Below are 26,741 nucleotides of genomic sequence, written 5' to 3'. Positions count from 1 at the left end.
CCCACTGGGTCCTTCCCACAATATGAGGGAATTATGGGAGCTAAAATTCAAGATGAGATTTGGCTGTGGACACAGTCAAACCATATCAAGGCTATACCATTGGAACAGAATAGAGAGTTCAGAAATAAATGTACAAGTATTTGGACATTTGTTCTTGACAATGTTGAGTAGCAGAGCAGTGGGGGCCTTTTTGATAAATGATACTGTGTCAATAAAAAAAATCACAATTAACCCCAGCCTTTCACCTTATGCGAATATTTATTGCAGGTGGATTGTATTAAGCTATAAATTCTGGAAGATCATATATATACAAATATTTTTATGTTATATAAAGATTTCTTAAACTATATGAAAATTATTATTTATAAAGGAAGAGATTGAGAATTTAGATTACATTAAATGTAAAAACTTCCGCTCATCGAAAGACACAAGAAAGTGAAAATGCAAGTCAAAGAGCAGAAAGATTTTTCAGCACATGTAACTGACAAATATCCAAAATATAATGAGCTCCGACAAATCAAGAATGTAAAAGACATAGGATCCAATAGCTAAATGGGCAAAAAGCTTTAATTGGCACTCTTATAAGAGGCTGCCCAACTGGGCAGTAAACTTCTCCATTTTATAATATTATTAGTAACCAAGGAAATGCTGTGTAAAACCGCAATGATAGAACACTACTCATTCACCAGAATAGCAATCGTGAAAACAGCAACTACCAAGTATTGCCAATGATAGAAACACTGGAACTAACCTCTAACACATTGCTTGTGGGAATGAAAATTGGTAGAACCACACTGAAAAGCATTTTGGCCTCATCTATTTAAATTAAACATTTACATTAATCAATGTAACTTTGTTATATTACATTAATTTAAATTGAGCATTTAAATCAAGCATTGTGATCTGTAATTCCATTTCTTGGTATATACCCAATGAAAATGTGTGACTGTCATAAACAAGAATGACCACTTCAGGATTATTTTTCCTTGTCCCAAACTGAAAACAACCCCCAAACCATCAACATGATAGTAGATGTGCTTGTCCAGTGACATTTATATTGTAATGGAAGTAAATGAATCAATGCTCTGCTCAGAAACATAGTTGAATGTCACAAACAATGTTGAGTGAAAGAAGCTAGACATTTAAAAATGCTTGTTGTGTGATCCTATTTATAGAAAATTTAACAAATATGAAAAACTTTATTAAAGAATTTAGGGATATATGCATAGGTAGTAAAGCTATAAAGAAGAGCAAGAAAGTGAATACTACAAAAATAGGCGGAGTATTTTTTCCAATGCAGGTCAGCAGGGATTTCGAGTGAGATGCAGCAGAAAGAGAGTACTGTAGATTGCTGTCACCGTTTTATTTCTTGAACATTCAGGTGTTTACACTGGTTTTCAATTTATGGTAATTCACTGAGTTCTATATTGATATGTTGCATACTTTATTATACATGCATTATCTTTCACAATTTTTTTTTTTTTTTTTAGGTGGAGGGATAAAAGAAGCTATGAAAATCAAAAGTGTCTCTGGTGGGAGTGACCTCAGTGATAGATTTCTAGGTAAGCCTGATTTTATCTTAAAGGATCTTTTCCCTACACTGGCTGTTTCTTTCTACTTCCTTCTGAAATATAATGTGCAATTTCACCAATTACAGCTTCATTCTGCACACTAATCACCTTTTGGAAAAAGGCAAATGCCTCTGGTTGTTTGAAGGACTGTCATCACAAATCTCTTGTTCCCCTATCCCAGAGTTCTAACAAGTCTACAATAATTCCTTTACATTATGGGTTAAGTCATCCTTCCTAAACTAGTCAGGAACTCCACCATCATTTAGAAGTGGTTTCTGTAGGGATTAAATTCAGATTTCGAAATAAAATATGTGAATATGATCTATTTGTCATTTTGGGAATGCCTATACAGTGACTGGTATGACATACAGGAGAACTGATGGAATTTAGATTCTGACTAACTAGACTCAAGTTTTGGTTCTACTCATTATTAGTTACTTTACTGAGAGAAAATTATGAAACCAGATTCCTACGTTGTAAAATCTGGTAAAAACACCTATCCCCCATAGATGTCATGGGGTGAAAATGATATAAAATGTCAAATAAATGTGTGAAATCAAGATTTCAAATTCACAACAGCAAAAATAAAATTAGATATAAGAGATTAAGACAGACAAATGAGAATGTCATACAGGACTAAGTCATTGCTGTGGTTAGCTGGCATTCCTCAGAGGGGAAGTATTCTGAGCAACTGCCTTATAATCAAATCCCTTTCTGTTATCCTTAAAGGCTCAGAAAACATCCACGAAGTACTTTGTACTTATCTTTTGGCAGCTTTTGTGACTTGATATGTATATTTTCATCTGAACTCCTCCTCTGTAATTTCCACAAAGGCAGAGATAAGTGTCTGGCATTTGATCAAGAACAAAATGTTTGTTGAATTTATTTAACTCTACTTGAATCTTTCTATCTACAATCTGAACCACATCTTGACATGGAATGATCTGTATACATCCTCCCTATCTGCTACCTAAAGTATGTACTTTTATTTGTCCTAGAACTATATTGTGCATGAGGCTATATTGTGCATTGTTCTCAAGCGTGAGGCAACCTATGATATATCTAATGAATTATTTATATATAGTATTTGGTTTTTTTTATAAAGAGATATTAATTTATCATGGACTTTATAGCCTAAGTCTCTACAAACTGATAAAAAATCGTGTCAGTTTTCAATTCTATTTGCCCAGATTTATGTGCGTTGAGAACCTCCTAGCCATGACTTAGGGAGTGTGCTGGATATCGCCAGTCATTCCACGGGAGTCACAGCTGTGGGCCCACATGGCAAACAGTTCCACGACCTTGTCCTCGGTAGCTCCATGCCAGCCCGACCAATTGGTTTTGCCATAGACATAGAAAAGCAGGGGAGGGAGCCACACCCATACCCTATTTGTCACAATAAACATATCCTTTCTAGCAAGCATGGCAATTGCATGACTAGATGTCACAAAATAAAAATGTTTAGCTTTTATATTCCTCCAAAACTTCTATTTCAAAGTTCCCGCTGCAAATAACCTACACCTATTCAACACCGATTCCTTGGTCATAGAAATGGCCTAAGTTCCTTTCCTCCTTGCTGCAACCGCGTGGAAGAATTGTAACAGTATTGTAGCTCAGTATCTCTGCAGGACATATAACAGCAGGGATTGAATTAGCTCAGAAGCTATGGGCTGGGGTCTGGTGAACCACTCAGAGAAATCGAGGAATCAACAGAATATTCCAAGTGGCCCATTCTTCTGAGAAATTCACAGTTGTCTCCCGGGAACTCTTCCCAGAGAGCCTTCAATATAGCTATTTATTATCTGAAGTTAGATGGCTACTTAATGCTTGGATCCTGGCTCTGAGTACTAAATTAATAAAAAACAAAGAGATGTTACAGTATATGTATCTCTTACATTGACAAAGATATATATATATATATATACATATTTTTTTAGGGTGGAGTCTCACTCTGTTGCCCAGGTTGGAGAGCAGTGGCACGATCTCGCTGCAACCTCCGTCTCCTGGGTTCAAGCGATTCTCCTGCCTCAGCCTCCTGAGTAGCTGGGATTACAGGCAGGTGTCACCACACCTGGCTAGTTTTCGTATTTTTAGTAGAGACAGGGTTTCACCATGTTGTTCAGGCTGGTCTCAAACTTCTGACTTCGTGATCCGCCTGCCTCAGCCTCCCAAAGTGTTGGGATTACAGGCGCGAGCCACTGCATCTGGTCTACTTTTGTCTTTTCTAGTTTTTGTAGAGACAATGTCTCGTTATATTGCCCAGACTGGTCTCAAACTCCTGGGCTCAAGTGATCCTCCATCTTGGCCTCCCAAAGTGCTGGGATTCCAGGGGCGAGCCACCGTAATGGCATATGTATACCTTTCCTGTCATACAAATCTATTTATTACTCTGTCCCCAATGGATGGCTTACCTTTTAGGTAAGGAGTGAGAAGGGAAGAGAGAAGGGTGAAAGACAGCTGCCTCTTGGGGGTTTTGGTTTTTGAACGTTTCCTGGAGATTTTTATTCTTAGTTTTTGTTCACACTGATGAAATAACCTGGTTGTGTTTCTATTGTTTTGGTCCACAGGGTCGGGGATCTTGTAGATAGAAGGATGGCTGGTTTCATGGTGACCCAAAATTAGCCTGGACTTCAAAGAACTTCCTCTTTTCTCTGCATGAAGAACTCTTTAAATAAGTCCTTTTTCCTTTTACAAGGTGAATGCTTCAAAGCACGTGGGAGGAGTATTTCCTTCTCAGTGTTTACCTTTCAAAGGTGAGGAGTTCACAGACATTTCTCTGTTTGTACAGTAGAATCCAATCGTTGGTTTGGAGGCGAGGGCTCTCTGCAGTCCTCTCCTACTGTCAGGAGCTTCCCGTGCTCATTTTTCATTTACTGATACACTAAAGGAGCCGTGCCCGGAACCAAAAAAAACTGCATTAAATTCCTCTGGAGTACATTTCTGTCAACATTGTATATCCCTAAAAACAGAACTTGGTCCTGTTTTTCAAAGCTTTTTTACTCTCACAGGTTACAAAATGTTCATGGAATGGCCAGAAATGACAGGCAAAGTGGATGAGTGGGAAAGTGCATATATTTTCTCATTCCAGAAGGAGGGAGAATGCCTATAAAATAAAGTAACAGGTTTCTAGCATATCCGCTTGGATTTATACACTCAGTTGAGTATGATCCCGTCAGTTAAGATAACTTTGGGATGCTCTACAAGATATTCAATAATGTGCAAAATGGTGCAATAACAGCTTTGGAAACATCTTGAAATTGTGTTCAGGTCCCCTAGGACATCATTTTATACTATTTTTAACCTTATTTGTAACTTTATTTTATCTTCTGTGGGAAGCTCTGTGAGAGTGAAGGCAGGAACTGTAGCTTTTTAGTCTAGAAACTCCCTTTGAGGAATAGAACAGTGACTTGTGCTTTATAGGATTTTTAAAAAATGTGTGGGTTATTTTGCATTCATATGAAAAATCTCTGAGTTAAATTTGATATTTTGTAACAACTAAAACCCATTTGGAATTGAATCTGGTAAAATACATTATCAATCCTTGTAATATTATTTAACAAAACCAATAGATCAATAAAAGTTAATGACAAGAAATAGGTATTGATTTGTATGTATAATACATATGAAATATGTATTGATGAGTATTCGTGATTGAAATACTATGATCGTGGGTAATAGAACAATGTGCAATACCCACTGAAAAGCAAATGAAAGAAAACATACCAAATGCTAATGTAAGGGTACTTGGATTATGAATGATTTTTTGGTACATTTATAGTAGGAAAAAGTAAATTCACATTTGAAAAAAAATAACAAATCAGATTTTCTTTTGCAATGAATACATAGTCTCTGCCTGACGGAAATTATCAATGAGAAGATCAAAAGTATTTTAAACAATGGAATCAATGTGACAAATGTGTTAATAAAATGAGTGAGAGAGCTGCTGTTTACTGACAAGTTCCTATGTGCCAAGCATAGTGTGATATACTGCATGCAAATGAGCTCTAATCCACAAAATACCCTGCAAGATAAATATTTTAATTTTGATTTCTATTTTATAGAAACTGAAGTGTCGAGACAGTAAGTCATTTGCCTAAGGTCACAGCTAGAGTATGGGATTGTGTCTATGCCTTTTTTGCTCTGAAACCCTTGCCCATTCAGTGACATCAGAAAGCCTCTTTCTGTGTCCATCTGGCTTTCCCATTGGCTGAAGGCAAATGCCCTGACATGAGATACCTTTTGCAAACTGACCTGTGTCTATCAATCCTTTCCCTCTTTCCCCAGCCAAACTGGCTGACTCACTCTCTTAATGCTCTTCACAGACATTCTCACGCCATGCCCTCTTCCTCCCAGGACCTGCAGGATTCTCCATCCTTTTATACCCATGTATAACCAATTCAAAATCTCCAAAGCCATCAAGATTTTTGGGCTTCTCCAGTTTGTGGAATCGTGCCCACCTTTGAATTTTTATTGACTCTGTTCTATTCACCTGGCAGTGGCTTAATGGCAGCTCTTACATTTTCTCATATCACATATCAGTATTTTATGCATGTATAGTTTTCTCTCTACAATTGGAATTTTTTTTTCTTGAGGTCAGCATATGTATTTCGTTTATTTTTGTATTCACTGTGGCAGCACAAAAAGGGTAAGTGAACAGAACATGGAGTCCATGAATCAGAGGCTCTACCACGTCTGAATTATGTGGCCATGAACAAGTCATATTGTTTCTTTACATTGTAGTTTCCTTATCTGTAAACTGTGGCTAATAATACTCAGTACTTCATAGATTTGTTGGGAATATTAAACAACATAATAGATGTAAGGCATTTGTACATTTATAGGACACTGGAAGCACTCAATAAATATTATCATTAGTAGTAGTACTCATTAATAAACTATGTAATAATAATAATAGAGTGAGCAAAACAAAAGCACATACAGATCTTTTCACATCTCTTTTGGATCTTTTCAACATGCATAGGTATCTTTTTTCATTAAAAATTTTGCATTTCTTTGCTACACTTATAATACTTATCACAGTGCTAAAATATTTTTTAAAACACTTGATACACATTTGCAGAATGCCTCTCAATAAATGTGGCCACTTTTAAGTGATAACCAAAGTAAGAAAAAAAAAAGAGAGAAAAAAGAAACAAAGACCAGAAAAGGAGAACTTTCAAAATAATGTCATGATTGGTATTAAGGCCTGGGTATATTATAAAAATTAAGCAGACTTGTACAAATAAATCTTAGGTCATGGGTGGGAGGATCTCGAGTATGTTGTGGTTTTTTCACACTAGCAGTTACTTGATTGTGGAGTGATTCACAAGGAAACAGGTAGCATTCATGTTTGCCTTTCTTGTTTGTGTATCAGAGATGGCCAGTGACTCATCTATGGATCAGAGTACATGTCTCTCTTGGAGAGACTATTGGTAAAATATGATGAATGTTTTCAAGCTAATTGGGGATCAAGATGCTCAATGCTGTAAACTCATGTCGCATGAACATTAGGAAAAACAAATGACCTTACCACGCTTGTCTCTCCTGTACTATAAGCAAAGCTCTGGCAGATGGAATTCCATTTTAATCTTAAAATTTTTAAAAGTTGGCAGCCAAAAGCAATTCTCTTTTATTAATAGCAAAGCAAAGCTGTGTAGCATCACCAGGAGACAAAAAAATAACTGCGGCACTTCTAGGCCTTCGGCTTCCACCTGGAGTTGGGTCTGTGTGGGTTTGTTCTGCTTCAGGCCTGTGCCTCAGGTGTTACTCTTGTGACTGGCAGGAGGGAGGTGACCAGTTTAGGTTACCATCATGTGTAATGACAGTGATTAGTCAACTGTCCTCCCTCTTCCTAAAAACAGTCCGACTGTCCTCCCTTTTCCTAAAAACAGTCGAGTACTTAAAATGCCAATCTGAATTGCACACAGTCTTCACCACTGTAGACTTAGCAAGGAACCAGACCCACAGTGCCTTAACCCCAGGTGTGTTTATAGCAACATCAATGGTGATGAGCTGTTTCTCAGATGTTAAATTCTGACATTATTCAGAATTGGATGAGTAGACTGCCAATAACATCATTTACAATGCATTACACAATGTACATACTGCCTCAGGAAGACAAAGCTCACTTGAAAAGTATCTCCTAGGTCGTGGCCTTGCTCCTGCTCTGTGGGAAAATAACCCAGGCCCCTTCATGTGACTGTGGGCACAGGGGAACTGAAGTGCTCATGGTTCTGCTCTAGGTCTCCGTGGGGACAGGAACAGGAGCCACGGGTGGGACCTTGAGCACCCATTGGGTCACCTTCGAGGTGGACAAGAATGAGAACGTCACCCATCACCGTGGTGAAGGGCATTGGGCTTTCAGAACATGTGATTGATTTAATGAAGGAATCCTCTCCATCTGGTTCAAAGTCTCAGTGGTGTTCTGGTGCTTATGATGCCTTGGTTTCTGATGAAGAATTGAAAAGAAGAGTAGCTGATCAGCTGACATTGGAGCAAGTCAAGGAACAAACTGCAGATCAGAAATGACTAAAGCAAGCCACAGAGCTGGAGAGAGAGAGGGCTGCTGCCAATGGGCAATTAACCAGACCCATCCTTCAAGAGAGGATATCAAGCCAGGAGGAAGGCGCTAAGGCAATGCACCTGGCTAGGCAGCTGGAAGAGAAGGACCGCATGCTAAAGAAGCGGGTTGCATTCTGCAAAGTGGAGCTGGCTAGACTGGAGGAGAGGAACTCATAGTTCTGCAAATTTACCACTGAACAATATCAGAAAGTTGCTGAAGAGTGGAAGCACAGTTCAAGTGTATGAGTCTCATCCAGTCTATGCTGACTTGCAGGCCAAAATTCTTCAGCCTTACTACGAGAACACCCACCAGACCTTCAAATGCTCCACTCTGGCCAGCCGGTATATGCACTACGTCAATCATGCCAAACAGAGCATGCTTGACGAAAAAGTATTAAAAACTTTTAGAACAAGCAAAACACCTTCAACTTTAATTTCAGAGAGGGAATTTTTTTTTTTCCTAGTAAGAAAAGAACCCATTTAAAGAGACGAGCACTAATGAGAAGACCATTCAGGAGAGACAACGAAGAATGGATTCAAGAGAATCATATTGCATTTTGATTGGCAGCAATTTGAAGGGTGGCCAAAACCTTAGATCAGGATCAGTCATCAACGGATGCAGATGCTCTTCAGTATTAGTAAACCCTTCTTATGATGATTAAAAGAGAAGGGCAGCCCTCTCCGCCTTTTGGTACTTTCTATTCAACTTCTACCGACCATAAAATGTTTCTCTTCTAAGCAAGCCCCATCATTTGGTGAACCACCACCCTAACAAAGTGGGATGGGGTGGGTTGGGGGTGTGGGGCTAAAGTAATTGGAGTGTGGAGAGGAGAGAGCCAGAAAACATAGCTCTTGGGCAGCAGTGCTGGGTGGAATTGTCTAGGCTGTGGCATGCTGATTTTCTTGCTTTTTCTTTTTTCCTTTGATTACATAAAAGTGATTTCATTTTAACTTTTGGTGATCATGCAAGCAAGGAAACAAAAAGGAGAGATGATGTACCTCCTTTACAGAACTAATGTGTATGATCAGAAGTGAAATAAGGTATTTTTGTCAATATAAAGGCAACCTTGGCTTATATAACCTCTTTCGTGAATACTGACATCTTTACTTCACTCACTACCAATAAAAAATATATTTCCTGATAAAGAACGTCTAAAAAGTACCCCCTAAAGAGAGCAAATGCGTTATCCCAATCAACAAGAGGCAAATGATTTAATAAACAGTGCCAACTGTCCCCCATTGGAACCCACTTAGCGCCAGACGCCGCCTCTGACAGCTCATCTTCACTTTTGTTAGAGTGATCTTCCTAAGCAGAGAATCTGAGGGTGTCATTTTTCTGCTTGATGCCATGCAATGGCTGCCCATATCTTTGGGACATGAGTCTAGCCCATCCTGGCACAGGAAATGCTCTTCTGGATCTGATGGCTTCCTACCTCTCCACTGTCTGGAGTTGAACTCTTCCTCCCTGCTCCTCACACTCTCACTGCACCTCTCTTCCCTGCTCAGACTGCCTGCTTGCAAATCTTTGGTGGATGGTGTCTGGCTTGCCTCTCAGATGTCCTCTCTGTGTTGACAAACCACCCCCCCACCCCACCCCCAGTCCCATCCCTCTTTCCAAATACCAGCTTCTTCTTTAGATATCATCACCTTCACAACACCTGCCCCGAACATTTCTTCTCCCCAAGAACAATTCAGGTTTTGTTCTAAGATGTTTCTGTTCTTTAGTCACCACCACCTCCACCATCTCCAGGGCACTTACTGCAGGGTAATTGAATTGCTTGTTTTCCTGTGAGTCTTCCCAGACAGACTTCATGTTGCTTAAGGGCATGGTCTATGTATCACTAGTGCTTGACATATAGAAAAATTCAATTAATATTTGTCAGTTAAATCTTCACAAGAACCCGTTCAAGATATATATTATCATCCTTGCTTTATGGATGTAGAAACATGAACATAGTAAAGGCTGAAAAACATCTTCCAAGTTATGCAGTGAGTGGGTGGCAGAGATTAAATTAAACTAAGATTTATTTGAATGCAAAGCCCATTGGTTTTTAAGAAGCCACTATTGGCCTCTATGTTTAGAGGCAGCTGAACACATACAAATTGGTTATGATAGAACAGTGTGATTATTCAGAGAACTAGTCTTAATTTTGTAAAAAAAAATCTAATCGATTAAATGAATAAACATTGGTTATGTTTCACGTTGACTAACACAAGATTGTTAAGCTTAGATTGAATGTGACTGTGACATGCTACAAATGAAATTCTAGAGTGTCAGTGAAGAGTCTCCGTAGGAAAAGGTTTAACATTCATCTTGTGACAATAGAGCATTTCTACTTGAAAGAAGGCTTATTCCTACCTCTAACTTGCTATTCTCTATTGAGCAATGAGTCGGGTGGCTCCAAATTCTTCCAAGTCAACTTGCAAACTGAAGCTTGGAGTTGGGTGATGGTGTGATGGGATGAGCAGGAATCGAGGGCTGGGGCTCTGAAGCCAGGAATTGAGAGTCGGATGTGGAGGTGAGGGACCTCTTACCAACAGAAGTCCTGAATGGCTACTCTTGATCCAGCAAGACTTTTATTCTGAGTGATACAAGAATTTGACCTCTTGTTTTCCCTTGACTTTGTTATGGCCTTTGCTTTCAATCTCTTTCTCACCCTTGGGAATTTGACCATAGTCTTAATAATAAACTGAACAGATTTTTTTTTTAAAAAAAGATTCATTTCTACAACCCTACCCTTTCCCTTCTTATTTTTCCACTTAGATTTAGTAGGTAAAAGATATGTGGGGGAAAGATGGGTGGGTCTTTGGAAATAAAAAAGATGAAAATAAAATTCCTTTTATTTCAATGTCATCAAGCCAGCTGTTTTGACAGTGGGAATGAGAGAGAGCTCTGCCATGGGAGCCTGGGAGCTGGGATGGAATGAACCAGAGAGAAATATCTCACCAATTAGAAGCAGTAAAGAAAAGATAAGAGTGTAGAGGTGATGAAGAGTCCTCCAGAAACCATTCTGGGCTGTCACTAGGGTGAAGAATAAGATAAGGGTGAGACCTACCAAATAATAAAGGAGCTTTTAGTGGTAGGGAGGAAGGAGAATGAACAAGAGAGATGAATCCCATTCTATAGCAATGGGGGAAAAGAGGGTGTTCCTGTTTGGAACTACTTACCTTTTTTCTTCTTGACGTGAAATCTTGCTCTGTCACCTAAGCTGGAGTGCAGTGATGTGATCTCAGCTCACTGCAACCTCTGCCTCCCAGGTTCAAGCAATTCTCCTGCCTCCATCTCCTGAGTAGCTGGGATTACAGGTGCTCGCCGCCATGCCTGGCTAATTTTTGTATTTTTAATACAGACAGAGTTTTACTGTGTTGGCCAGGCTGGTCTTGAACTCCTGAGCTCAGGTGATCTGCCCACCTCAGCCTCCCAAAGTGCTTAGATGCCAGGTGTGAGCCACCACATCTGGCCTGGAGAGCTACTTTCTTATGATGGTGTTTCCTGGAGCCTTCCAAATGAGGGTACAAATTAATGGTTCTCATATTTTAGCACATTTCTTACCTGGGAGGTTGTTAAAATGAAAATTCCCAAACTTTACCCGTAAAGTTTTTAATTCAGTTTTGGATAGGTCCGTGGGGCCCAAGAATCTGAATTTTAAAAAAATACCGCTGATAATTTGAGTATAGGTGGTTCATGTTCCATAATTTGAAGCACATTGGCTGTTCCTGTTTCTGAGATTCAGAGTAAGTAACTTTGTGACCTAAAATAGTCATATGACCTTATGCTTTTCTTTAATACATAAAGTTACAGTCTATTAATTAAACAATAGCATTTAATTTAAAATATATACTGTGAACAAAAGACCTATTTTTGTACATCTTAAGCAGATATCATTTATCTTATTGTTGAAAGTTCTATGGTAATGTTGTGCTTTTTCTCCAAATAATTGGCATTGTGACATTCTTCTATCTTCATTTCTTAATGGTTTAATATGATTTTTTTCTCCCTATTTCTGCTTTCTATTTAATCTGCTACTGTCTGTTAAATCAGCTTCCCTTCACGGCAAAAACTGAGGCTGCTTTTGTTAGATTAAACATTCTTTTTTTATCTGACCCAGCTTTCAGCTTCATCTACTTAGTTATATCATTGGTTGGGTAACAGAAATTGCCAGGATGTCACCCAGTGGGAAAATCAATTCATGAAAGAAGGCCTGGTGCTGTGTTTTTGACTATAGAGCATCTCTTTTCTTTCTCCAAGCATATCTGTCTCAGCACACCTGGGTATTCCTCCCGAGGGCTAAGAAGAAGTTTGAATTGCCCTGCTGTTAATTAACAACATCCCTTTCCCCTTATATTACAGGTGAACTTGATTCTTTCTCTTGTATATATTCCTAAGAGAGAGACTCACTGCAAAAGGACACATCACTATAAAATAAAGAGAAGGCTAATGGTGAAGTGCTTGAAAGATAATTCTCTTCTATTGTTCTAGGTGCTTTTTAAAATAAATGTGTCTCATGATAGAATCCAGCATCCAAGTAGGAGCTAAGGATGTTCTCATTCCATGAATTTAGATGTTTCAAAGATACAAGCCCCCACCCTACTCCTGACATTTAACATCTCTTAGCCTTTGGATTGAACTCAATTGTTCTTAATCTGGGCCTATGGCCTTTTACAGAGGCCGCAGCAGATAGAGGCTTCATTGGGTCTATGGAATTTGTGTATGTGTCTACGTGCTTTTTTGAAGGAGATCTTTCTAAGCTTGCATGAATTTCTCCATGGAGTGTATGATACCAAAAAGATTAAGAACCATTGAAGTAATGCTCCAATATGTTGGAATATAAAAAATTAATCCTGCATTGCAACAGTAGTATTTTTCCAGGGGACTCAGAGTTAATTTACATAGGAAGTTAAACTTAAAAGGGGAGGTTATTTCTTTTCAGGCGAACTTATTTTAGAAGGAAATACAAGATGACCCTCTGTCCTTCGAGCCTAAGGGGACGTCTATCTGTGAGCTGCATCCTGTGATGATCTACATGAACCAGTTTTAGGGTGTTTAGTTGGAGTTAATTCTCACACTCAATTTTAAAGTACAAACTTAAATGCATTGTGACTATTGATCAACATTAAGGATAGGGAGAGAGAAGGTGGATACTGAAAATATATAACACAGGCAAATTTCCTCTACCCCTCTCTACATTATAAAACTTTCCAATAAAAGGATTATTTATTTTAAAAGTAATGCTATAGTTACAAGTGCAGGCTAGTGACTTGTTTATAAAGAGATCGAATATTAGAAAGATATTGAAGAGAAATGGGGAATCTTAATGATCCCTTACAATGTTTTCCTATCATTTACTGAGTCTACTGTTTCACTTTAAGTCATCTTGCATGCCACATCAAATTTTGATTATGATAAAAATCAATATCTATCATAATATCATATAATATTATAATTCAAGCCAGACACAGTGGCTCACATCTGTAATCCCAGCACTTTGGAAGTCTGAGGCAGATGGATCACCTCAGGTCAGCAGTTCAAGACCAGCCTGGCCAACATGGTGAAACCCCCTCTCTACTAAAAATACAAAAATTAACTGGGCATGGTGGTGGCTCAGGAGACTGAGGTATGAGAATCACTTGAACCCAGGAGGCAGAGGTTGCAGCAAGCCGAGATCGCGCCACTGCACTCCAGCCTGGGCAACAGAGTGAGACTCCATCTCAAAATAAATAAATAAACAAATATTCAAAATTCTTATCTTTAAAATGATGACACTAATACGAACTTTTGTACAGTGTGGGTTATCTGAGCATTTAATACAATAATCCTAGCAAAATGTTTAGAATACAGTCTGGTCCATACGTTTGAAATATGTTTGCTATTATTATTATTATTATATCTGCAGAGTAGTTAATTGAGAAATGTAAGAATGGGATGCTTATATTAACAGCTAGCTTTCAATTTTTGTTTAATCTTCCCTGGGTCAGAGTTTTTAATACCTCATTGGGCTTTGGACAGGGTTCACTTTTGGCTGAATATAGATACACCAGGGTCATGTATTATTTTTTCCTTCTTGCTTTGTTTCTTACATATTCTTTTCTTTCCTGATATCCCCAGGTTGATTCCATATTTTTCTCCATCCCCTTCTTTTGATCCAAGAAACTTATCTCTCCTGTATTGAACTTCCTCAGGATTTTATGCCTTAGAGTTAAGAAATATTTTAAAATTGTCATCAAACTACTAGACATTTTGGGCTACCATGTAAGCTATAGAAACATTAATGTCTGTCTGACACCATTTGCACTTAGTTAGGAAATCCTTGGTAGTTGTTTATTGGAAGGACGGACTCTACTAATAGAAATTTGGGGCAAACGGAAGACGGTATTCTAAAGAGCAATATAACTTTCAACCCAAGAACTTTGTAGAAATACCTTTCTGCCCGCTCATGGGCGTAGTGACCACACATTATAGAGGCAGTTGAGGGCCAGCCTCTGGTTCCAGCCTGGATTTTGAATCTCAGCTCCAATTTAAAAACTGGGTAACCTTGAAAAAGTTACTTAACCTCTCTGTTCCTACATTTTCTCATCTGTAATGGAAGAAGGAAAAAGAGAGAGTGCCTACATCGGAGGGCTACTGTAAGAATTAAAGCTAATATAATGCAAAGCACCTAGAATAATAGTAAATGCCAAATGCAGGTGCTTACATAACTGTTTGCTATTATCATTTCTAGGGCAATCCCAATTTCATCTCTGTTTTCACTAATCAGAAACTAATCCTTTGTCAAATCAAGTGTCTTGATTCTGAGTTCAAACTCATTAAGACATCTTTCTATAAAAAAGTTGGTTTTTGTTTGCAACTCTTGTATTAAGATGAAAAGGACCAAGATCAGACATAATTAAAATCACCTAAAATTTCATTTCATTTCATTATTTTATTTTATTTTTGAGACAGGGTCTCACTCTATCCCCCAGGCAGGAGTACGGTGGTGTGATCTCAGCTCACTGCAAGCTCCGCCTCCTGGGCTCAAGCGATTCTTTTGCCTCAGCCTCCCAAGTAGCTGGGATTATAGGCGTGTGCCACCACGCCTAGCTAATTTTTGTATATTTAGTAGAAAAGTGGTTTTACCATGTTGCCCAGGCTGGTCTCAAACTCCTGAACTCAAGTGATCCACGCACCTCGGCCTCCCAAAGTGCTGGGATTACAGGTGTGAGCCACTGCGCCTGGCCCTAAAATTTCATTTAAGTATGATGTATCGCACTTATTATTCAAGAAGGCATGGGTGCATTCTGATCACTTTTATACTACTAAAAAAAATATTTGAGACCGTACTTCCCCATCTCATCAGAATAGACAACAGCCAAATGTATTACCACTCCAGGAAACTGACATTAGCAGAGTAACTCATAGGCTGTATTTCTAAAGCAATAGAAGTACAAACTGCAAACAGAGCAAACCAAATGCCACTGCACCATTCTGTTAGATTTCAATGCAGTACAGCCCATTTCTTTAACTCACAAGTTTCTCTTACAATTTATTTCTCCTATGCCTCTTTCCCTTGTCTTTCTTATATGTTTGGAATGATCAGTGAAGATAAATGACTTGCCTAACACTAACTCAAATCAGTTACAACAACCCACTGATATGAAAATTGCACCACATCCCAAATTTATGTCCTATCACAACCACCCAAACACTTTTAAGTTTTCTATTATCTCCTTACTTAGGAATAGGAATACAGATATTTTTTTTTTCTTGGAAGTGTCTTATACTCATGACTTAATAAATTAGGCTTTTTTTTTCTTTTTTTCTTTTTTTTTTTCAGCAGTGTTTAATTAACCTGTGGAGCCCATGATGATGAGATATCACTCTGGCTTGCAGCATAGATATTTCTAGCAGGGATTAAATATTTATACATGAAAAAAAGAAAGAGCATTTGTGGTTGCTCCACTTTGGGTAAAATTACAGGCCTATCAATCTGAATGCGGCAGAGCATGAAATCAGGAAGTATTTTTCCCTCCACAGAATATTGGATCGCACAGTTAGGTGTATCCGGGGAGTAACGTTTCTGAATGGGACGAAGGATGGAACGTGGAACATACTTAAGGAATCAACCTTCCAATGCGATTTCTGTGCTAGCTCATATCATGATTTTTCAATCTCTGCCCCTGGGTGCCCAGCTTGGTGAGTCACACTCCACTCTTCCCCACTTCTTCTACGTGGCTGTCATTCAAGTTGTTGACAGGCATCTCTATGACAAAAGGGAGATACCCAGGTGGTGGTTGCAAGACAACAGAGACTGGTTTCTGCCATTGTTGTTGTTTGTTTGTTTGAGAGGAGGGAAACAGATGAAATGAATCATTTGATGGGTATCTTTTTGGCTAAGTACTTTGGCTGGCATGGAGAATAAAACATTATTGGAAGCAAAAAGAGAGAGACAAGCAAATTTTTTTTTTTTTTTTAACGGAGTCTTGCTCTGTTGCCAGGCTGGAGGCGGTGGTGGAATCTTGGCTCACTGCAACCTCTGCTTCTTGGGTTCAAGAGATTCTCCTGCCTCAGCCTCCCGAGTAGCTGGGGCTACAGGTGCACGCCACCATGCCCAGCTAACATTTGTATTTTTAGCAGAGAGGGGGTTTCACCATGTTGGCCAAGATAGTCTCAATCTCCTGACCTTGTGATCCACCCACCTCAGTCTCCCAAAGGGCTGGGATTACAGGCGTGAGCCACCGCGCTGGTCTCTTTTTGGTTTGTTATTGCAGCTGCTAACCGGTTGATTTATGACTGTGCATCTCTTTGTAATGAGACCTGTAGACAAATTAAATACATTACAAATCTTATCTAAGGAATGCTTTTGGTTGCTACTCCATAGAAGGCTGGCAAGAGAAGATCTATATTTGTGCTGTCCTGTGCAGTGCTGCTAGCAACAGGTGATTATGGAGCATTTGAAATGTGGCTAGTCTGACTGAAATGTCTTGTAAGTGTAAATTACACACAAGATTTCACAGACTTCAAATGAAAGATAACTCAATATGTTTTGTGTTTACTGTATGTTGAAATGACCATATTTTGGATATAATTTGTTAAATAAAATGAATTTTTAAAACCAATGTCACCTATTTTTTAAAAATTTATTATTATTTTTTATTTTACTTTAAGTTCTGGGATACACGTGCTGAACGTGCAGGTTTGTTACATAGGTATGCACGTGCTATGGTGGTTTTCTGCACCCATCAACCTGTCATCTAGGTTTTTTTTTTTTTTTTTTTTGAGGCGGAGTCTCGCTCTGTCGCCCGGACTGGAGTGCAGTGGCCAGATCTCAGCTCACTGCAAGCTCCGCCTCCCGGGTTTATGCCATTCTCCTGCCTCAGCCTCCCGAGTAGCTGGGACTACAGGCGCCCGCCACCTCGCCCGGCTAATTTTTGTATTTTTTTAGTAGAGACGGGGTTTCACCGTGTTAGCCAGGATGGTCTCGATCTCCTGACCTCGTGATCCGCCCGTCTCGGCCTCCCAAAGTGCTGGGATTAACCTGTCATCTAGGTTTTAAGCCCTGCATGCATTAGGTATTCGTTCTAATGCTCACCCTCCCCCAGTGCCCTACCCTTAGGCCGCAATGTATGATGTTCCCCTCCCTGTGTCGATGTGCTCTCATTGTTTAATTCCCACTTATGAGTGAGAACACGCAGTGTTTGGTTTTCTGTTCCTGTGTTAGTTTGCTGAGGATGATGGTTTCTGGCTTAATCCATGTCCCTGCAAAGGACATGAACTCATCCTTTTTTATGGCTGCACAGTATTTCATGGTGTATTTGTGCCACATTTTCTTTATCCTGTCTGTCATTGATAGGAATTTGAGTTGGTTCCAAGTCTTTGCTATTGTAAGTAGTGCTGCAATAAACATACATGTGCATGCGTCTTAATAGTAGAATGGTTTTTTAATTGTGGCTATTACAAAATTTAAAATTACACTTGGGGTTTGCACTTGCAGCTTGCCTTATGTTCCTATCGGATAGCACTGACCAAAATCATCTGATTCAACAGCTCCAAGTTTCAAGTTAGCATATCTGGATCAAGTACCAAAGCACCCTTTTCACCATAACCACAAGTCAACATTATTTGTATTCTTGTCATTGGAAGGGAACAAAACAACCTACTTTAATGGACTTATTTGGTGAAATTGCCTCCCACTTTCCCAATGTCAGTTGTTGAATATGTACCTAATTACAAAGACTTCTTTTTTTAAAAGTTAAAGTTCTGGAGGCAGCATAGTTCTGTTTCTTGAAGATATGAGTTCTACCAGATGTGATGCCATTTGCTCGCGGGTAAGAGGAGTGTTTGTAGGCAATGATGAGACAATGATGAATTCAATGTGTGTGAAAGAGAGGGAGAGAGGTGGGAGGGGGAGAGAGAGAGAAAGAGAGAGAGAGAGATTGAGAGAGAGAGAGAGGAGAGAGAACACAGGTGTTTCTGAACAATTCTTGTAAATATTTCACAGATCAAAAATTAGGGGATTTCATATAGGTCTTGGTGCTGAAAGGAATTTTTCAAAGTGACACGAAGAAGAATAATTAAGGATGCATTTGAAAGTTAAGATTTCAATAATCAGACAACTTAAATTAGCTAGTCATCTACTACTTAGATTGCATTATTTTAAAATTATTATTATTTTTTATTTTACTTTAAGTTCTGGGATACACGTGCTGAACGTGCAGGTTTGTTACATAGGTATGCACGTGCTATGGTGGTTTTCTGCACCCATCAACCTGTCATCTAGGTTTTTTTTTTTTTTTTTTTTGAGGCGGAGTCTCGCTCTGTCGCCCGGACTGGAGTGCAGTGGCCAGATCTCAGCTCACTGCAAGCTCCGCCTCCCGGGTTTATGCCATTCTCCTGCCTCAGCCTCCCGAGTAGCTGGGACTACAGGCGCCCGCCACCTCGCCCGGCTAATTTTTGTATTTTTTTAGTAGAGACGGGGTTTCACCGTGTTAGCCAGGATGGTCTCGATCTCCTGACCTCGTGATCCGCCCGTCTCGGCCTCCCAAAGTGCTGGGATTAACCTGTCATCTAGGTTTTAAGCCCTGCATGCATTAGGTATTCGTTCTAATGCTCACCCTCCCCCAGTGCCCTACCCTTAGGCCGCAATGTATGATGTTCCCCTCCCTGTGTCGATGTGCTCTCATTGTTTAATTCCCACTTATGAGTGAGAACACGCAGTGTTTGGTTTTCTGTTCCTGTGTTAGTTTGCTGAGGATGATGGTTTCTGGCTTAATCCATGTCCCTGCAAAGGACATGAACTCATCCTTTTTTATGGCTGCACAGTATTTCATGGTGTATTTGTGCCACATTTTCTTTATCCTGTCTGTCATTGATAGGAATTTGAGTTGGTTCCAAGTCTTTGCTATTGTAAGTAGTGCTGCAATAAACATACATGTGCATGCGTCTTAATAGTAGAATGGTTTTTTAATTGTGGCTATTACAAAATTTAAAATTACACTTGGGGTTTGCACTTGCAGCTTGCCTTATGTTCCTATCGGATAGCACTGACCAAAATCATCTGATTCAACAGCTCCAAGTTTCAAGTTAGCATATCTGGATCAAGTACCAAAGCACCCTTTTCACCATAACCACAAGTCACATTATTTGTATTCTTGTCATTGGAAGGGAACAAAACAACCTACTTTAATGGACTTATTTGGTGAAATTGCCTCCCACTTTCCCAATGTCAGTTGTTGAATATGTACCTAATTACAAAGACTTCTTTTTTTAAAAGTTAAAGTTCTGGAGGCAGCATAGTTCTGTTTCTTGAAGATATGAGTTCTACCAGATGTGATGCCATTTGCTCGCGGGTAAGAGGAGTGTTTGTAGGCAATGATGAGACAATGATGAATTCAATGTGTGTGAAAGAGAGGGAGAGAGGTGGGAGGGGGAGAGAGAGAGAAAGAGAGAGAGAGAGATTGAGAGAGAGAGAGAGGAGAGAGAACACAGGTGTTTCTGAACAATTCTTGTAAATATTTCACAGATCAAAAATTAGGGGATTTCATATAGGTCTTGGTGCTGAAAGGAATTTTTCAAAGTGACACGAAGAAGAATAATTAAGGATGCATTTGAAAGTTAAGATTTCAATAATCAGACAACTTAAATTAGCTAGTCATCTACTACTTAGATTGCATTATTTTAAAATTATTAAAAAATATTTAGGCCGGGCAAGGTGGCTCACTCCTGTAATCCCAGCACTTTTGGAGGCTGAGACAGGTGGATCACGAGGTCAGGAGTTCGAGACCAGCCTGGTCAACATGGTGAAACCCTGTCTCTACTAAAAATACAAAAATTAGCACGCACCTGTAATCCCAGCTACTTGGGAGGTTGAAGCAGGAGGCAGAGGTTGCAGTGAGCCAAGATCTTGCCACTGCACGCCAGCCTGGGTGACACAGCAAGATTCTGTCTCAAAAAAAAAAAGTTTAATAATATAATATAGAGATGAGGTCTCACTTTGTTGTCCAGAGTGGTCTCAAACTTCTGGGCTCAAGCAATCTCTTTTCTTGGCCTCCAAAAATGCTAGGATTACAGGCATGGGACGCCACGTGCGGCCTGAAATAATTTTTGAATTAACACTTATTTGTCTCTTCAACTAATAGATAACCAAGAGGTTGAGCAGCTAACTAGAACCATGCTTTCTTTTTTTAAAATTTTTTATTATTATACTCTAAGTTCTAGGGTACGTGTGCACAACATACAGGTTTGTTACATATGTATACGTGTGCCATGTTGGTGTGCTGCACCCACTAACTCATCATTTACATTAGGTATGTCTCCTAATGCTATCCCTCCCACCTCCCCCCACCCCACGACAGGCCCTGGTGTGTGATGTTCCTCTTCCTGTGTCCAAGTGTTCTCACTGTTCAGTTCCCACCTATGAGTGAGAACGTGCAGTGTTTGGTTTCCTGTCCTTGCAAAAGTTTGCTCAGAATGATGGTTTCCAGCTTCATCCATGTCCCTACAAAGGACATGAACTCATCCTTTTTTATGGCTGCATAGTATTCCATGGTATATATGTGCCACATTTTCTTAATCCAGTCTATCATTGATGGACATTTGGGTTGTAGAACCACAGTTTCAACATTGATGCAATTAATGCATAGTACCTATATTTGGAGTGCTAATCAATCAAATGATGTCAGACCTGTATTATGAGCAAGAATGTATAAGATATGACAATGATTTTAGGTTAGTACAGACTTTATTGTTCAAGTTTCTTTTCATGTACCAAAGCAGATAATAAAATAGTCAAGATCTTTTGTTCTGCATCATTCAAATACCCATGAGTAAATTCTGCTATAGCTCAGTTATATTCCATAGAATTTCTGGAAGCTTAATAACAAGCAATCCAATATAGATTTTTATTTGGTACCTGATTTAGAGATTTAATAGGGACCTTTTTTCATAAATTTCCCAACATTTTTTGAATGGAAGTTTTAGTAACTGGAAGGTGATTAAAACCTTTGATATGGACATCAAGAAAAATAAAAAAAGAGAAAACATATATAACATAAAATCATAACATACTGGGCCATGTAAAGCTTTTGGGAGCTGCAGATTCTAATTCTGACTCCATGTTAATCCGCAGTCTGATGGTAGATGACTAGATTATTCTTCTTCTTTTCTATAACACATTGATAAACTGTGCTATTTCATGGAGCTTTTGGGAAAGAGAACGAAGCCCCAAGATATTAAAGCAATTGACACAAATAAAAGTCCTATATAAGACAACAGAAAAGCAGTGACTGATGAAATGAGAAGTTTTACCTCTGACTTATACCCCAGTGAGACTTAAGATACTATCAGAGGATGCCAAGCCAAGAGTTCTTTAAAGAAAATCAAGAACCATCTGCTTCTGGGGTTAGTAAAATGGTGTGTGAACTCAAAGTATGGAAGTCCACTTTAATTGTCACTGTAATTCCTTGACATCCTTTAAAAAATTTTGTGCATTAAGAATCAATAAACACTTCTTGATGTCCATAAATAAATAAAATAATAATTAGTAGTATGTATTAAGGCCTAAAACCTCAACATATTTAGTAATATAAAGTACTAATATATTGTAATACGTTGAGTGGAAACTGTAGAAATGTCCTAATATGAGATGACATATGGTGTTGTGCTTTATAGGGAACCCTTATAGCTAAAGGCTAGAAGCCTGCTCAGGGAAAAAGCTAACAATCAGTCAAGCAATAGTAATTGAGTTCCTACCAAGTCCTAGCACTGTGCACAAACCGAAGGCCAGGCCTCAACTAGGTGGGAGTAATGGCATAGGACTATGAAAAAGCACAAAGTAACATATAATTAAAAATAAACTAGCATGGTGAAGTCTGGTGATGTGGTAGACAACGGAATAGGGAGAGGGCACAGGTGGAGGGAATGAGGGTGTCATGTTAAAGCACCCCAGGTAAGAGAGAATACAGTGAGATTCAGGAGGGAGCAAAGCTCAGTGATTGCTGTATGCTTAGTGTGGGGAAACACTAAATGCCTTAAAGTCAGAGAACCTGGAAAAGAGCGCCAGGCTTTTTCTTTAGCATTTGTATAACTTTGGGCAGACCTCTTCATCAAGCCTGTTTCATCAGTGGTAAAATAAAAATAAAAGTTGGCCGTCCTTCAAACATGGTGATCAAATTGGGTAAATGTACTCCAAAAACTGTAGTCTGAGTTAGCAGAGTTAGCTTAAAGAGTGGAAGGAGCTGGGTATGGTAGGGGCAGAGGTTGTGTGATGGGAATGGCAAGCTGTACAACTGGAGAGAAGGAAGCAAGCCAGATCTCAAAGTGCTCTGGATACTCCACTATGGAGTTTGGTTATTATCTTGTAAGTTAGAGGGAAGCATGAAAAAGATTAAGCAGGGGAAAGATATGATTGGATTTGCATTCTGCAATGCACAATGACCACATGCACAATGGGTTGGTTGGTGGGTGGCCAGGAGGTGAGGACAGACAGGAGTATGTGTACAGTGGCCATGACAATGGTTTAAGTGAGAAAAAAATTGAGGTTGTGACACAGGGAAGGATGATGAGTTTGTGAACTTTTTTTTATGAAAGAAAAGGCAGGCCTTACCAACTAGTTAAAAGTGGGGGCATGAGTGAAATTTGGGCTTCTAGAATAATTCCCAGATTTCTGTACTGAGTGAGATAGTGAATACAAGAGAAGCACATTTAGAGAAAGGGAGAAATGATGATTTCTATTAGAACTTGTTGGATGTGAGGTGTTTGTAGAGCATCCAAGGAGAATGATCCAGTAAGGGGGAGGATCTAAGCATCAGAACACTTATGTTCTACCTAACACAAGACTCTATAGAATGAACCTAACACAAGATTCTATAGGATGCATTTCATCTTAGCATCAAAAGAAAGGCCTGGAACCTTCATACTACATGGCAGGTGAGAATGTAAAATGGTGCCACTATTTTGGAAAACAGTTTGCCAGTTCCTCAGAAACTTAAAACAGGGTTGCTATATGATCTAAAAGTTCCCTTTCTCATGTATCCCCAAGAGAAGTGAAAACGTGTATTTACATGAAGTCTTTCACACAAATGTTGATAGCAACATTATTCATAATAAACAAGTGAAAACAATGCAAATGTCCATGAACATAGATAAACAAAATGTGGTCTAGCTATTCAATGTTATTCAATATTGGAATATTGGAATATTACTCAATAATAAAAGGGAATGAAGTACTGATATATTTTACAACATAGATGGACCTTGGAAACAGTGCTAAGTGAAAGAAGTGGGGCATAGAAGGGCACATATTGTGTGATTCCATTTATATGAAATGTCCCACATAGGCCAATTCAAAGAGACAGAAAGTAGATTAGTGATTGCCTAAGGCTGGGTTGGATAGGAGAAAGCGGGGAGTGAATACTAATGGGTTTGGCTTTTCTGTGGTGATAAAAATGTTTTAAAATTGACTGTGGTCATTGTTATACAACTCTATAAATGGGCTAAAACCCATGAAATTATTTCCTCTAAAGGGTACATTTTATGGTATGTAAAATATTTCTCAATAGAGCTGTTGAAAGCAAAAGGCCATCGGCACATAGGTAGGTGAACCTTTCGATTCCCACCCGATTGAACCCATCGAGTAAGAATGCATGATTCAGACGAGAGGACTTCGCTTTTGGCAATGTGATTGTCTAAACTAAGACACACATTCCAGCAACCATATCTAGAAATACTGAGTAAAACATTGCAAAAAAGTTTAAGACATCACCTAAGCCTGCGTGAAAGATGGGTTTTATAGGTGTCAGATATTGGAACTACAAGTGCTGTTTAAGTAGGTGAACAAATTAGGAGGTGACAGGTTGGTGCCAATACAAAGCAAGAGACTGGTTTTTTTTCTTCTTTTTTTTTACCAACTATGCTCAAGTGGCAGACAAGACCTTGTGAAGAAGGAGCTGTTACGGAAACCCCAGCTTACAGCGAGGGCTACACACTCAGCAAATGGAAAACAGAAAAAAAATCTACTCACCACCTGAGAAAGACAAACAAAAATAAAATAAAATCTTATTTCTTGCTGATTTCCAGGCAGAGCAAAATTTTCTTGTAAGAAATCAGAACCCAAGTCTTGTTCCTTAAGTAGGTTTGGAGTCTGAATTTCTAGCTAAGAAATTAACATAAACTTGATCAAAACCCAGTGCTATTCCTGAGATATCTGGAAGCATCACATGCAAAGTTGCTGCAGAGGGACTTTCCCGCAACCTAGGCAGTTGGGACTTACCATAGAACAAAATCCCACTGAAGATGAGCTCACAATCCAACACTTAAAGAGTTGCCAGGAACAAATTCCTCACAATCAAAAGTCTAAAATTCAACAAATCAGAATACTGCCGTTAACCCCCAAAACTTGGCATAGTAAAACCAAATCTGAAAGAGACTATAAAATAAACATTTTTTAAAGAGATGAATTATTAAGCAGTTTGAAGCCATGAAGTAGAAGCATATATGCTAACATGGGAAGGTGTTAAAAAAGAGTGCTGAATTCAACAAAGAAGAAGAAGAATGTGAACCCTCTAGCACAAAACCATGTAGAGAAGAAGAGAATAGGAATGGGGATTGGGCTAAAAAAATAAATAAAGTAAAATAATAATAACAGCTCCTGCATGGACTGACGATGACAGCAGGCCATGACCGAAGGCACCATCACATATAGAGAAGTGCAAAGGCCTCAGAGTCAGATAGCCTCCATTCAAATCCTGGAGCTGCCACCTCATTGACAGGGTCACCTTGGATAGGTAAGTTACTTAATTACTCTGTGCCTCAGTTTCTTCCTTTCTAAATTACCATTTACCATAGTACTCGTCCATGGGAGTGTTGAGAAAATGTATCATGCTTGGCAAATCATTTTAGCCATTGCAGCAGGCCCTGTGATGTACTGCCCAGGCCATCTGCAGGATGGAGGGATCCCCTCCTAGTGTGGAGAGTGCTATAGGCATAAGACTCTCAGCTGCTTTGGGGAATCACTTGTCTGCAGACAGCTGCCTTACCTGAAGTTACCCTCCCTTCCTGAGGTGGCCTGTCCCCAATATGTGAGATGACAGAATCTGACCTCTTGTCCCTGCTGAAGACACCTCTGAAGGAACATCTTAGCCCTGCCTCCTACTGGGGTGGGATACACTTATATATGTTTCAAGTATCTCATATTTTAGAATAAAATTAAAGTAAGCATGATGCATGGACTTCATAAATCTGGGCTGCCTGGATTATTCTCCCACCATGACAGTGTTTCTCTAATTTTTAATTCTAATCTCAATTTTCTTTCACTTTCAGAATTGTAGATTCCACACAAGTGTACATCTTCATTATGCTAGTACCCACTATGCTTTGCTTCCTAGTAGATCTTTTTCTTTTAAACAAATAGTAACATTTAGTTCCCATTTTAGAAACCTAAATTCTGTATTTACTTTGTTTATAATATGCATACATAGATTGTTCCTGACAAGTTTCCTAAGATAGTCACTGCTTTGGAAGCTGCTCTTCCACTTTGTTGCAGTCATACTGTCCCTACAATTTACTTTAGTTTGTTTTCTTTCTGGATTTCTTACTCTCTGTTCCTTGAATTCAGTGTCCTTTCTTCTTGATGGCATCTCGGAGGCTTTGACATAAAACTTTCCACCTGTTCTTTGTAAAATAAACTCCTCTTCTCAGTCGGTATGCTTGCCCTTAAACTATAACTCTAACATGAGAAAGGATTCTCTCTCTTCCTATATATATTGTACATTTTTATTGAATATAAGTCACAAGGGCTTAATTTAGAAAAAAAATGTTGATTATTACTCTACCATCGACTGAACTGATTGTTAAAAACTCTATCATCTTTTCTGAAATCAGGTCTTATGATGAAAGAGGAATTCAGACATTACCTGTGCCCTCAGGTCTCTGTTTCTTGACCTGAGCTTCAAAGTCTCCAGAGATACATGGTAGATTTTTAATGACTGTATCATGTGTTCCTACATGAATCAGCAGAGGTGGGTCGTGATCATCGTCTGATTAGTCCTGGCAGGTTGTCTGCCGTAGCTTGCATCGGTGCTATGGGAAGATGGTGGAATTCCCAACGTGCTTCTGCAAAATTGTATGTATTCCTCCCC

At 39.1% G+C, this 26,741-nt stretch overlaps 1 pseudogene; it reads left to right on the top strand.

Moving 5' to 3' along the window:
• The window catches only part of LOC117082800, a 159,719-nt pseudogene that overhangs the window by 13,915 nt on the left and 119,063 nt on the right, over positions 1–26,741 (top strand).

The sequence above is a fragment of the Trachypithecus francoisi genome, unplaced genomic scaffold (assembly GCF_009764315.1).
Source record: "Trachypithecus francoisi isolate TF-2019V2 unplaced genomic scaffold, Tfra_2.0 Lachesis_group9, whole genome shotgun sequence".
Lineage (NCBI taxonomy): Eukaryota > Metazoa > Chordata > Mammalia > Primates > Cercopithecidae > Trachypithecus > Trachypithecus francoisi.
This window is presented reverse-complemented; position numbering and strand designations above follow the sequence as displayed.